The sequence below is a fragment of the Xenopus tropicalis genome, chromosome 4, assembly GCF_000004195.4.
Source record: "Xenopus tropicalis strain Nigerian chromosome 4, UCB_Xtro_10.0, whole genome shotgun sequence".
NCBI classification, from domain to species: domain Eukaryota; kingdom Metazoa; phylum Chordata; class Amphibia; order Anura; family Pipidae; genus Xenopus; species Xenopus tropicalis.
In genome coordinates, this window is record NC_030680.2 from 46,326,940 (window position 1) to 46,342,047 (window position 15,108).

Consider the following 15,108-nt stretch of genomic DNA (forward strand, 5'->3'; position numbering starts at 1 on the left):
GCGTAGGGCTGATTTTTTCGGCAAGCGGAAAAACGCTTGCCGAAAATTCAGCCTTACGCCTGCTACTTGTGCCTGCACCCGAATGAATGAATGCAGGCACATGCAAGACTTTGCATTCTCTCGCGTTTTCATGCGTATATCGGCTACATGTGCCTGCGCCCGAGCGTATTCCATTCAGGTATCTCTCCTCACCCATTTCTCCCACCCCTGCCCCCTGATTCCACCATCTCTTTTTAATTACCCTTTTCTCTTGCCCCACAGGTCTCCTTCCTCTCTAAACTTTCCCGGCAATACTATAAAAATGCAAAACACCATTCAAATATGTTTTAAAATATTTATTTATAGTTTAGATATGATGTATTTAAGTTATGCATATTTAGGTTGGAAAGGACTCATTTATTTTAAGTTTTAGTGTAGATGGAAGGTTCCTATTTAGTAGTTGATACAGAGGAAGGCAGAAAAAAACAATCTGAAGTTGGAGCCAATTTGCCTCAGAGGGGGAAAAATTCCTTCCTGACTCCCAAAGGGTAATCGAACAAGTCCCTGTATCAACTTCTACTAAGGGTTTATGTCAGTGTTGCTGTATTTTTACCTTGCTAAATGGCTTTGTTAAAGCTATCTAATGTTTCGGCAGAATTTTTAGTGGATTGTGAAGGGAGGAGCCTCTGTAGGGGGCTGTGAGGGGGTGTTGGAGCTGTGCTTGTCTGAAATGTAGATGTTGGAGGCTAAAGGCCCCCATACACGGGCCGATAGAGCTAATCGGCCCGTGTATGGGCAGAAACGTGCGGCCTGGCCGACCGATATCTGGCCTGAAATTGGCCAGATATCGATCAGCCAGGTTAGAAAATCCGGTCGGATCGGGGACCGCATCAGCTCGTTGATGCGGTCCAGGAACCGACTGCCCATGGCTGCAAATGTAATCCGATCGTTTGGCCCCAGGGCCAAACGTTCGGATTATTTTTTTTACAGCAACTTCCTACCCGATATCACCCACCCGTAGGTGGGGATATCGGGTAAAGATCCGCTCGATTGGCGACATCGCCAATCGAGCGGATCTTATAGTATATGGGAACCTTAAGACTGACGGTGGTGGATGCACTGTTTGAGCTGAGGTTGGTGGAACTGCAAATACTGTATGATGTATTAGTATGGTGGTCTGTTGGTAGAGGAGCAGCAGAAAAAGAAAGAGGGGCTGGTGGTGGAGCCAAAGAAAGAAAAGGAGAATGAGAGCTACAAAGTGAGGTGCCGCTGCTGGAATTGTGCTCTCTAAAAGCAGGAATCCAACTGGTGGAGCTGCAGATATTAAAATTGGGCTGGAGAAAAAGTGCCACTGGTGGAACTATGGCTGAAGGGGAGATAGAGATGATGGGTGGAGGTTGTGTATAGAGTGTTACATACACTGCTGGTGGTGTAGCTGTAACTGGGAGAGGAGACGCCACTGGTGGAGTAACAGGTATCTGAGAATTAGATACTCCTGGGGCTTCCGATGGAGGTGCAGCCACTGCGGCTGCAGCGCCCGCCCTGTCCGAGGAGCACACCCTTGGTCAGCCGACCATCAGGAGGCTGGAAAATAGAATAAAAGGGGGATTTTATTGATAACATAATATTCCCCGGGGTACAAAACCTGCAGCCCCTACAGCATTAGCAGTGAGTGGGGCACAGTTTTACCCTCTTTTCTACTCACCTTATAAATATCAGAGAGGGGTCTTGATCCTGCCTCTCGCTGTGGGAAAAGAGAAAGATTCTGTTACATTCTATACTCTGTACATCCAGACCCTTCATTCGAATGTAACCGTAGCGGCTCCCTTTCCTTCCTCCAGGGGGCGCAGGATGGCATTGCGCCCCGGTCTTCTTGCTCTTAAAAGAGCAGTTGGGTATAAAAAAGAGATATCAGCAGACGTCTATGGAAGATGTTATTTCCTAAGAAGCGTCAAAAGTGAGTTGGAAACTCGCTGAATATCTCACAAAAAAAAAAATCACAAAAATTCTCGCCAGAGTCGCTCAGAATCGCTCACAATTTTCACTTTATGGGGAGAAGGAAAAAAAGAGATTGTGAGCTCATATGTGCCGGCCCTCTCTGCTACACACATCAGGATACACTGCCTTATATAAGTACTTACACCCTCGACCAGTTCTCCCATTTTACAAACAGACCCTAAAGGATCTGACAGGGAAGCAGGGAGCCGTAGCAACAGCTGGGGGGCCACAGGTTGGGGAACTGACACTGTTATACTCCAATGCGCTCCTGTCATGCCTGGCATTATACATGGCACCCAGCTGTAAGGAGCGGCTGATGGGGCAGATGTGCCATCTTGTACTGACCTCCTACCTGCCTAATATATATATATAGGAGCAAAATAACTGTGGGCAAATCTCTGGGCAGAGCAGAACTTCTAGGAAACAAATGGCCGGGCCTATAAACTGATGCCGGATAGTGAGGGGACCTGCTGATCTGTTCCCATCTAAATCTCACCCGTCTGTAAAATAATATCTGATCATTTGCCCCTTTAAATCCCCCCCAGCTTTTATGGGTTCCCATTAGAATGGGCATAGATAAAGCAGGGCCTTTGGGTAGTGGTATATGCCAGTTGTGATTGGTGGGGGCCCTCCTGTTAGAGAGCATGGCTACATAACATGAAGCGCTCAGCTGTTACTAGAACTCCCACAATCCCTTGCTCCAGCCCATGTGATGCCATCATTACTAGCAAGAGATACTGAGAGTCTGAGTGTTAAACAGAATGTACCAATACATGGGCCGGGGGGTATCAATCTGCACATAGGGGGAGTAGCAATAATGGCAGCTCTCAAATAGAGGGGATCCCATAGAAAGCGAGGGGAGGATTACAGGCACTTATTTGGGTTTCATGAAATATGTATGTATGTATAACATGTAGGCCAATGACAGTTATAGGACAACAGGCTGCAGGTCTGATAGGGGATGCTGGGTCATGTAGGCCAATGACAGTTATAGGACAACAGGCTGCAGGTCTGATAGGGGATGCTGGGTCATGTAGTTCAGTGACAGTTATAGGTCTAAAGGCTGCAGGTCTGATAGGGGATGCTGGGACATGTAGGTCAATGACAGTTATAGGACTACAAGATTTAGGTCTGATAGGGGATGCTGGGACATGTAGGTCAATGACAGTTATAGGACTACAAGATTTAGGTCTGATAGGGGATGCTGGGACGTGTAGGCCAATGACAGTTATAGGACTACAGGCTGCAGGGGATGCTTCCAGTCACAAACAGTAAACAAACAAGCTCCCACCTTGTAAAACTCGACACCCCATAAAATATCAAGGGGAATTAAGGGGGATAAAAGTGGATGGAGAGGCTCAGGGGGTGTAGGGACCCACGGGTAGGGCTGGTATTTTACAGTAAAACATGTTGTTTGATGCCAATGTTATTAATAGGGAAAAACATAAACATATAGGAAGGCCCTACCTGTGGGTAGCTCAGCTCAACTATCAATTGGCTTGTTGCTTCCAGCTGCCATAGACACTGTGACAGGGACATTTAATAGATTTGTAGCCAGTAATTAAAAAGGACAGCAATGTTTTGCCATTTCTAGACACCATCATTGCTGGGACATTATGAGGTTAAGTGACTCTGTCCAGGGTCACAAGGGGCCCAGTGGGGCCGGAGGTGCCTTACAATTGCTGGGGTATGAGTCAGATTCCCCCGTCCCAGGGGCTCTGCTCAATTTGCAGAGCTCCCAGGCAGGAATCGAACTCAAGCTGGCCCATACAATCATACGCTGGGTATGAGTCCCAGATTCCCCCGTCCCAGGGGCTCTGCTCAATTTGCAGAGCTCCCAGGCAGGAATCGAACTCAAGGCCCATCGGTGTAAAGCAGTCTCCCTACCGCTGAGCCATCCTTCCTCCTCCCACTTGTACCATGTTTTTTCGTAATCTTGTCTTTTACATATTGGCGGTTGGTGTACCCTAACCGACTGACTGAAACACTCAGGGTTACAGCCTGCCTGAGGGGTGGGTGGTTAATTGCCCCAGCAGGGGGCAATTAACCACTGTTTGTCGTAGACCCATGAATGAGGTGTCAAACTGTGCGGCTTATTCGGGAATGGAGTGCTATGACCTTTCTGAGGGGTGGGCGGTTAATTGCCCCAGCAGGGGCAATTAACCACCGTTTGTCGTAGACCCATGAATGAGGTGTCAAACTGTGTGGCTTATTCGGGAATGGGGTGCCATGACTTTTCTGAGGGGTGGGCGGTTAATTGCCCCAGCAGGGGCAATTAATTGCCCCAGCAGGGGCAATTAACCACCGTTTGTCGTAGACCCATGAATGAGGTGTCAAATCGTGTGGCTTATTCGGGAATGGGGTGCTATGACTTTTCTGAGGGGTGGGCGGTTAATTGCCCCAGCAGGGGGCAATTAACCACCGTTTGCCGTAGACCCATGAATGAGGTGTCAAACTGTGCGGCCTATTTGGGAATGGGGTGCTATGACTTATTTGAGGGGTGGGTGGTTAATTGCCCCAGCAGGGGGCAATTAACCACCGTTTGTTGTAGACCCATGAATGAGGTGTCAAATCATGCGGCTTATTCGGGAATGGGGTGCTATGACGTTTCTGAAGGGTGGGCAATTAACCACCGTTTGTCGTAGACCCATGAATGAGGTGTCAAACTGAGCAGCTTATTCGGGAATGGAGTGCTATGACTTTTCTGAGGGGTGGGTGGTTAATTGCCCCAGCAGGGGGCAATTATCCGCCCAAAGACTTAACATTGAGACCAACTTTGAGTCCCGCACTGTTTGTCGTAGACCCATGAATGAGGTGTCAAACCGTGCGGCTTATTCGGGAATGGGGTGCTATGACTTTTCTTAGGGTTGGGCAGTTAATTGCCCCAGCAGGGGGCAATTAACCACCGTTTGTCGTAGACCCATGAATGAGGTGTCAAACCATTGCGGCTTATTCGGGAATGGGGTTCTATGACTTTTCTGAGGGTTGGGCGGTTAATTGCCCCAGCAGGGGCAATTGTGACAGAGAACTGAAGGAAACATTGTAAGATCGGGGCACAAGTTTTGCCACGGCAAGCACCACTCACATTTTCTTCAGGAAATGTACCTCTCTAGTAATTATTATTCTTCCGTACAAAAGTTCGGCGCGTAACTAGTCCCACACCGTTTGTCGTAGACCCATGAGTGAGGTGTCAAATCGTGCGGCCTGTTCGGGAATGGGGTGCTATGACTCTTCTAAGGGGCCCGCAGGGGGCAATTAACCAGTCAAAAATCCCATTGACTTAACATTGAGGCCAACTTTGACGGATTGTAGCGCAGAGAGGGAATTTTTTAGAAACGTGAAATTTACCACATTTGAAGAGGTTTGCAACCTGTGTCAGAAGATACCCTGCACAAGGGTATAAGTTTTACCCCCGGGGCAAGAGAGATACCCAAATATGCCCCATTGACTTATAATGGGGATTTTGGCGAATAACTAGTTTGTCGTAGACCCATGAATGAGGTTTCAAACCGTATTCGGGAATGGGGTGCTTTGACTTTTCTGAGGGGTGAGTCCCATAGACTTAACATTGAGACCAACTTTGATGGATTGTAGCAGAGAGAGCGAATTTTGTAGAAAGGTCAAATATATGAAAATATGATGATTGTTGGATGCCCAAAAGTGGGCGGAGCTGTGAACAGCCAATCAGATTTTACCTATTGATTTGGCAGAAATTCAACCTGCTGTCATTCTCACAATAATAACACCAGGGTCCCCAAACTTTTTACACTTGGTCACTAGGGGACCGCAGTTTTAGATTTTAAAAGTGGGCAGAGCCACCAACAACCAATCAAATTTCACCTATTGATTTTTATTGGTTTGATGCCAGAGTTCCCAAACTTTGCACTGTCAGTCACTGGGTGACTGGGTGAGTGGGAGGGGCCAACAACAACGAATCAAATTTTACCCATTGACTTTTATGGGAAAATTTAAACTGATGCCAATCTTACAGCTTTGAGGCGACACTCCCCAAACTTGAATCACACAGTCAGGGGCTCAGCCTGAATGAAAATATGATGATTGTTGGATGCCCAAAATTGGGCAGAGCTGTGTACAGCCAATCAGATTTTACCTATGGACTTGTGAAAATCCAACCTGCTGCCATTCTCACAGTAATAACCCCAGGGTCCCCAAACTTTGCAGGGTTATGCCCCAGGTAACTGTGGTTCAAGGTAAGAAAAAGTGGGCGGAGCCACCAACAGCCAATCAGAGTTTACCTATTGACTTGGGGAAATAAAACCTGCTGCCAAACTTTTCACAGTTGGTCACTAGTGGACTGCAGTTTTAGTTTTGGAAAAGTGGGCGGGGCCACCAACAGCCAATCAGATTTCACCTATTGAATTTTATTGGTCAGTCACTGCATGACTTCGTACTCAAGGTTAGAAAAAGTGGGCGGGGTGAACAACAACCAATCAGATTTCACCTATAGACTTCATATGTTTAAATTTAAACTGCTGCCATTCTTTAAATATTAATACTAAGGTCTCCAACTTTGCACAGCTAGTCACCTGGTAACTGTGGTTCAGAGTTAGAAAAAGTGGGTGGAGCCACCAACAGCCAATCAGACTTTAACTATTGATTTTCAATGGGGAAATTCAACCTGCTGCCATTCTTACAGTATTAACACCAGGGTCACTAGGGGCCTGCATTTTTAGATTTTAAAAAGTGGGTGGAGCCACCAACAGCCAATCAGACTTCACCTATTGATTTTTTTATGGGGATTTTGGCGAATAGCTAGTTTGTTGTAGACCCATGAATGAGGTGTAAAACCGTGCGGCTTATTCGGGAATGGGGTGCTATGACTTTTCTGAGGGGTGGGCGGTTAATTGCCCCCGCAGGGGCAATGTTGATTTTAATGTTTTAGCAACACTGAAGTGTGAAACATTGTAATATTGTGGCACGAGTTTTGCCACGGCAAGCACCACTCACATTTTCTTCAGGAAATGTACCTCTCCAGTTTCTGCCATTATTTCCCTTAATGCCCCCCCCAGTGTATCAGTGCTCCACCCACCTCTGATCCCAGAAATAAAAATGAGAAATCAGGGCAAGTGCCAGAGTGAGCGTTGGTGGCAGGGAAATGGCGGCTGAGACCTGTCCCTTAAATTAGGCTTTTTAAAAAGAGAAAGATACATTAGATAACGGCCCAATGATGGAGCCACAGTAGGTATAATAAATATAAAAATATCACAAAAGGTTCCCAGCGATGAGTTCTCCCCCCTCGGCTGAAGATTCCCATCATTCCCGACCCCTGACTTGCCGAGCGGTAACATAAAAGTTCAGGCACCATTGGATACCCCTGTTTGAGTCACTGGGATATTAGAGTTACAATAATGAGAAATAAACCAATTTAGAATTATGGTTGTGTTTATGATTTATTTTCCTATTAAACAGACCAACTGCATTAAGCTCACGCTGTGCAACACACTCACATCTGACATATTAGTAGAAATTGCCATATTGCTGCCACATCTGAGTGTTCATTCACAGGAGCATTAATTACTCTGCTTTCCTGGTGTCAATGAAAAATGGAAGAGGCAAGTGGTATGGCAGCTCCACCCAGCAAAGGGAGAGGGTAACATTGTAGGTATGAGGCCAATGCAGGATAAAGGTGTTTTTGGTAGAGGTTCAAAAGCATTTTATTCTAAAAGGTTCATTAAAGGCCTTCCCAAATTACAGGGCATAAACCTTTATATACAGTAATTGTCACTTGAAAGCCAGGAAGTTTCTGTTGATGTTCCAGGTTTCTCCACTGTTAGAGCAATAAAAGTCTAGAACCAGGCTAACAAAAGAGCTGGTGGTATGCAATTTGTGATGCATTGGGGAGGCTCAGAGTGGCTTAGATGCCTTTAAAGCGGCTGAAAAGTTAACACATTCTTTAACTTTTCATTATAAACTCATATATATCCAGTGTGCCAGCAACAGTGATGTCTCCAAACGGTTGCATATTAATTGGATAGATTGCAGTTTTCTGCACAATTAAGAAAGTGTAAAAATATTTAAGATAATAAATGATTAATGTTATTTTCTAAGAAAAATATGTTATTATTGCCCACTTTGCCTCTTTCAATGAAAAGCCCTTAAATACAAGCAATGGGGAGCTCAGAGGGTTCTATCATGTTTAGTGAAGAGCCAATGTGGCCAAAAATGAGAAAAATTGTCAAAAGGCGACAATTTCACACGTCAGAAATCCCTGACAAAGCTGCTCTTAAAGGGGCTGTCGTGTCCTGAAGAATCAGAACTTGGGGAGCCAGTCACAGTGTCGCAGCCGCTCTCTGGTTCATCATCGGATATGCTGTAACAGTGACAGGAGCAGCCTGCTGTTAGGCCTGGGGTGCCAGAGGGAAACCAATGCTGCCATGCTGCTATACACAGTGCTGGAATAGCCACTAATACACAGAAATGATTGGCATAAAATGGTGTTCATAATCGGCTAATCTATCTCTTCAGGCTTTGGGTTGGGCCTGTAGTCCTGCCGGGGCCACAGGAAGTAGGTTAGAGGTGCCCCCCAGTTGTTATTCCCCGCTCAGTTCACTCACTCAGGAATATTCTGGAGGTTGGTTTTGACTTCTTCCAGTTCAGAGGAGATTGATGTTTGGCAGAAGCGCTGTTGGGCTCAGGTTGGGGTGACTGAGGATCTGTAGTAATCTCATGGCTGTCTCTCCAGGTGCCACCATTTTGGGAGGGCTGCCTAGCGAATGTTTCTTGCTTGGATGCCATGTCACATCTTGGCTTTGAATTCTGTTGCTCCCATCGTGCAGTCGGTGTGTTATGGAGTCAGGAGTAAATGTAGCAATAAGGTCCGGCTCATAAAGCTGATAACCACGAATCGGTACACAGAGCTCTCATGGATGTGTCCACTTAGCTTGCAGGGAAATGTGCTGCAGGTAAGTGCTAAGGTACAGTGCTAAGTACCCAGGAACTAAAAGTGTCCCCACTTCCTTTACTTGTCATCCCCTATCAGACCTGCAGCCTGTAGTCCTGTAACTGTCACTGGCCTACATGACCCAGCATCCCCTATCAGACCTTCTGCCTGTAGTCCTATAACTGCGATTGGCCTACATGTCCCAGCATCCCCTATAAGACCTGCAGCCTGTAGTCCTATAACTGCGATTGGCCTACATGTCCCAGCATCCCCTATCAGACCATCAGCCTGTAGTCCTGTAACTGTCACTGACCTACATGTCCCAGCATCCCCTATCAGACCTGCAGCCTGTAGTCCTATAACTGTCACTGACCTACATGTCCCAGCATCCCCTATCAGACCTGCAGCCTGTAGTCCTATAACTGTCACTGGCCTACATGTCCCAGCATCCCCTATCAGACCTGCAGCCTGTAGTCCTATAACTGCGATTGGCCTACATGTCCCAGCATCCCCTATCAGACCTGCAGCCTGTAGTCCTATAACTGCGATTGGCCTACATGTCCCAGCATCCCCTATCAGACCATCAGCCTGTAGTCCTGTAACTGTCACTGACCTACATGTCCCAGCATCCCCTATCAGACCTGCAGCCTGTAGTCCTATAACTGTCACTGGCCTACATGTCCCAGCATCCCCTATCAGACCTGCAGCCTGTAGTCCTATAACTGCGATTGGCCTACATGTCCCAGCATCCCCTATCAGACCTGCAGCCTGTAGTCCTATAACTGTCACTGACCTACATGTCCCAGCATCCCCTATCAGACCTGCAGCCTGTAGTCCTATAACTGTCACTGACCTACATCTCCCAGCATCCCCTATCAGACCTGCAGCCTGTAGTCCTATAACTGTCACTGACCTACATGTCCCAGCATCCCCTATCAGACCTGCAGCCTGTAGTCCTATAACTGTCACTGACCTACATGTCCCAGCATCCCCTATCAGACCTGCAGCCTGTAGTCCTATAACTGTCACTGACCTACATGTCCCAGCATCCCCTATCAGACCTGCAGCCTGTAGTCCTATAACTGTCACTGACCTACATGTCCCAGCATCCCCTATCAGACCTGCAGCCTGTAGTCCTATAACTGTCACTGACCTACATGTCCCAGCATCCCCTATCAGACCTGCAGCCTGTAGTCCTATAACTGTCATTGGCCTACATGTCCCAGCATCCCCTATCAGACCTGCAGCCTGTAGTCCTATAACTGCTATTGGCCTACATGTCCCAGCATCCCCTATCAGACCATCAGCCTGTAGTCCTGTAACTGTCACTGACCTACATGTCCCAGCATCCCCTATCAGACCTGCAGCCTGTAGTCCTATAACTGCTATTGGCCTACATGTCCCAGCATCCCCTATCAGACCATCAGCCTGTAGTCCTGTAACTGTCACTGACCTACATGTCCCAGCATCCCCTATCAGACCTGCAGCCTGTAGTCCTGTAACTGTCACTGACCTACATGTCCCAGCATCCCCTATCAGACCTGCAGCCTGTAGTCCTATAACTGTCATTGGCCTACATGTCCCAGCATCCCCTATCAGAACTGCAGCCTGTAGTCCTATAACTGTCATTGGCCTACATGTCCCAGCATCCCCTATCAGAACTGCAGCCTGTAGTCCTATAACTGTCACTGACCTACATGTCCCAGCATCCCCTATCAGACCTGCAGCCTGTAGACCTAAAACTGTCAATGAACTAAATGTCCCAACATCCCCTATCAGACCTGAAGTCTGTAGTCCTATAACTGTCATTGGCCTACATGTCCCAGCATCCCCTATCAGACCTGCAGCCTGTAGTCCTATAACTGTCACTGACCTACATGTCCCAGCATCCCCTATCAGACCTGCAGCCTGTAGTCCTATAACTGTCACTGACCTACATGTCCCAGCATCCCCTATCAGACCTGCAGCCTGTAGTCCTATAACTGTCCTTGTCCTACATGTCCCAGCATCCCCTATCAGACCTGCAGCCTGTAGTCCTATAACTGTCCTTGTCCTACATGTCCCAGCATCCCCTATCAGACCTTCCGCCTGTAGTCCTATAACTATAACTGACCTACATGTCCCAGCATCCCCTATCAGTCCTTCAGCCTGTAGTCCTATAACTGTCCTTGTCCTACATGTCCCAGCATCCCCTATGCTGGGGCAATTAACCGCCCACCTCTCAGAAAAGTCATAGCACCCCATTCCCGAATAAGCCGCACGATTTGACACCTCATTAATGGGTCTATGACAAACGGTGGTTAATTTCCCCCTGCTGGGGGCAGTTTTTGCCCAAGTGCTGATTTATTATACAGACATTAACCCATCGCTGCCTGTGCAGGAATACAGATCTGCCATTTCAACTGCCATTTGTATCTGTAACATGAAACCCATTCCCAGCTGGGGCTGGTCACGTGACTGGCATTGTTATTCCAACCCTATGTAACTATATGTATGTAACCCACATTCCCAGTCAGTTGCACATGTGATGTCACAATGGTTTGAACCTCACAAAGGTTGGAGTAAATGTAATTAGTGTTTGTTGTGAGTGATGTCGTTGTGATGTCACAATGGGCACAGTCAAAGTGTCCAAGCAGCGGCCAAACTGGCTCATTCTTGATCAGGCGACTGAGGTAGGTGGAGCTCTAGGGATGTTTGTGCCAACGTTAGCAGGAATAAGAGATAATAATAACTAATCAGTTTAATACTGGCGCTGTGGGGGCTTATGTGGATTTTTTTTCAAAATGGTACAAAAATTCGGAAACAATTTGTCAAAAAAAATTGACGCACGCGTAAAACGAAATGTTGAGCGTCGTGTTTCTGACCCACACACTTTTTTTGACAGTTTCACTCATACTTTACTCACTAATTACTGTAACTAAAGTGATATTTCTTTTTGTCGCCATAGAGAGAAATTGAGAGAAAATGTTTAGGCGTTTAATTTCGTGGCTCCCTTGTGTGCCAAGGGTAAGAACTTTATTCTTTTTACTCTAATATCACTCATTTAGTGCTATTCATAGCCTTGCTATATACAGGTATAGGACCCATTATCCAGAATGCTCGGGACCTGGGGCTTTCCGGATAAGGAGTCTTTCCGTAATTTGGATCTAAGTCAACTAAAAAATTATTTAAACATCATTTAAACCCAATAGGGCTGTTCTGCCCCCAATAAGGGGTAATTATATCTTAGTTGGGATCAAGTACAGGTACTGTTTTATTATTACAGAGAAAAGGGAATCATTTAACCATTAAATAAACCCAATAGGGCTGTTCTGCCCCCAATAAGGGATAATTATATCTTAGTTGGGATCAAGTACAGGTACTGTTTTATTATTACAGAGAAAAGGGAATCATTTAACCATTAAATAAACCCAATAGGGCTGTTCTGCCCCAATAAGGGGTAATTATATCTTAGTTGGGATCAAGTACAGGTACTGTTTTATTATTACAGAGAAAAGGGAATCATTTAACCATTAAATAAACCCAATAGGGCTGTTCTGCCCCCAATAAGGGGAAATTATATCTTAGTTGGGATCAAGTACAGGTACTGTTTCTTTCTGGATAACAGGTTTCCGGATAAGGGATCCTATACATATATATATATATATATATTATTGTAGGGAGATCACTTGAAAATTCAGGGACACGTCTAATAAATACATGTTGCAGGGCAGCACTGATTGGAGTGTCCCTGAATTTCCAAGTGATCTGCTCGCCCTATTGTATTGCTGAATTCATTCTACTTTGCCTATTTGCTCATTTCTTTTCATAATAAAACTTTTTATTCTTCACTAGAAACGACGGAATAAACCCCCGAGCGAATCTCTTGCGGTAAGCAGAGAATAACTGATTCACTCAGTATAAAAATCCCACATTACTATTTGCCCTATTCGAGCCATTGCATTTACAATTTGTTTGCCTCTTTCTCATTTATTTTGTAATAAAACGTGTTTTTATTCTTCCTAGATTGAAAACGATGAAGTTGGCGCGGTCGTCGTGGTAAGCAGAGAGGAACTGGTTAAATATAATGATCACTCTTTGCTCACTATTTGTGCTTTTCCAGCCATTTCATTTACTATTAATTTTGGCCATTTTTGCTCGTTTATTCTTGTAATAAAACATGATTTTATCCTTCCTAGAACCACCAAGACGAACCCGCTGGCGACATCATTGTGGTAAGCAGCAATTTGTAAAAAACACAACTTTCCTGGTTATTTGTGTTATTGAAACCTTTTTATTTACTGACCTATAGATTTATATGTGACTTTGTCACAGGCCCTTAATAACGCTGAGAATTTACTGGTATATTAACTACTGACCCCATTCCCCCATCATTTCTACTTTCTCACTTTTAAATCTAAACTACAAAATCATTCATTACCACAAACCATATATGGCACATTCTATAACATATCAATATATATAATAGATTATTAGTGCTGGAACCCTTTTCAATATGTTTGGTTCCCTGGCAAGAGAGAGCCCCTTCCCCTTTGAATTGATATCACAATAATAAATTAATGTACAGGTGAAGGACCCATTATCCAGAATGCTCGGGACCAAAGGTATTCCAGATGAGGGGGCTTTCCGTTAATTTAACCCAATAGGGCTGTTCTGCCCCCAATAAGGGGTAATTATATCTTAGTTGGGATCAAGTACAGGTACTGTTTTATTATTACAGAGAAAAGGGAATCATTTAACCATTAAATAAACCCAATAGGGCTGTTCTGCCCCCAATAAGGGGTAATTATATCTTAGTTGGGATCAAGTACAGGAACTGTTTTATTATTACAGAGAGAAGGGAATCAGTATTAAAATTCTGAATTATTTGATTAAAATTAAGTCTATGGGGGACAGTCTTTTCGTAATTTGGAGCTTTCTGGATATTGGGTTTCTGGGTAACGGATCCCACACCTGTACTGACTCTGCATTTATTTATACACATGAATGATATCTTCTCAAAAGCACTTTTTCCCAGTACTAAACACATCTTTTCAGTCATTAATTAGCCGTTAATTCTATAAAATAACATCACTTTTGTTTATCCCATTCCCAGGCTCTTCCGGAGACCACCATCTGCCTGGTAAGCAGAAAAGGACCCCATACATTATTACTATTCACTCCCCCTTTTTTATTTACTAATGTTCATATTTTGTTTGTTTTCATCGCACCTTTTTTAGCCCTAAAAATAGAATATTTTCCTGATTACACCATTTTTTTTTAATAATTTACCAAGTGTAAAAACACTAATACAAAATGGCGCTGTCTAAAAGCTGTCAGTGGGAGCCGCGCCGGCCAATCATAACAATCTGTATTGAATTTTTGGCTCGAGAGGTTTTTGTATTGATTATTCTTGTGCAAATTAGGTTTTCGCTCTCTTATTTGTATTCGTTCTGCGGTTTTATTCCTTCGTGTTTTTTACATTGGAATCTTTTAATAAATAAGAAATTTGTGAGATTTTTGTGGGAGAATTTAGATAAATCTGCCGGTAACTCGGCCCAGTAACATGGTTCCCTGATTCCCTTCCATATCGGCCTCTGTGCATCCCATGTTTGTATCCCCGCGCCACTTTTCCCAGTGAATCTGATCTATTTTCCTCTCTTAATCAGGTTCCGTCGGTTGGTTGTGGCGACACCACCTGCCCAGAGCCGCCGACCCCTGGTACCAACATCTGCCAGGTAAGTAGTAAAGGAACTATTTTATTTTCTGAGTTAATTAATGATAATGAGCTACAGAACTATAGTAAGTTGATCCCATAACTAATCGTATCGCTCTTCATCAGGAGGAGCCAGAGCAGGTTGCTGAGCCTGGCGAGGAGATTGAGGTAAGCATAAGGCTAATAGAGAGGGATAAACGCAAATCAAAGTCCCTTATCAGCCAATCGGCTTATTTACAACAGAAATCATACAACCTCGCTCATCTTTTTCATTTCCCTTTCTTACCCAGGAGCGCCCAGAAACACCCGGGGCTCAGACTCGCCAGGTAAGAAGAAATAATTGTTTCTGCTCTCTTACACTTTAGCAGTAGGGATGTAGCGAACCTCAAAAAAAAAGTTTGCGAACGCGTTCACGAACTTACGCCAAAAAGCGCGAATATTCGCAAACTTTGCGAACCCCATAGACTTCAATGGGAAGGCGAACTTTAAAACCTAGAAAAAGCATTTCTGGCCAGAAAACTGATTTTAAAGTTGT

General features: G+C 45.0%; 1 long non-coding RNA gene across 2 annotated transcripts; it reads left to right on the plus strand.

Moving 5' to 3' along the window:
* Window positions 1-12,638: 12,638 nt before the first annotated feature.
* On the plus strand, window positions 12,639-14,877 carry LOC116410550. 2 transcript variants are annotated; one of them, XR_004222468.1, is made up of 4 exons: window positions 12,639-12,916; window positions 13,057-13,092; window positions 13,974-14,000; window positions 14,527-14,877. It is a non-coding gene; the product is annotated as an uncharacterized LOC116410550 (long non-coding RNA). The 2 variants fall into 2 exon arrangements; XR_004222467.1 differs by lacking the exon at window positions 12,639-12,916 and having other exon boundaries at window positions 12,977-13,092.
* The last annotated feature ends 231 nt before the right edge of the window (window positions 14,878-15,108 follow it).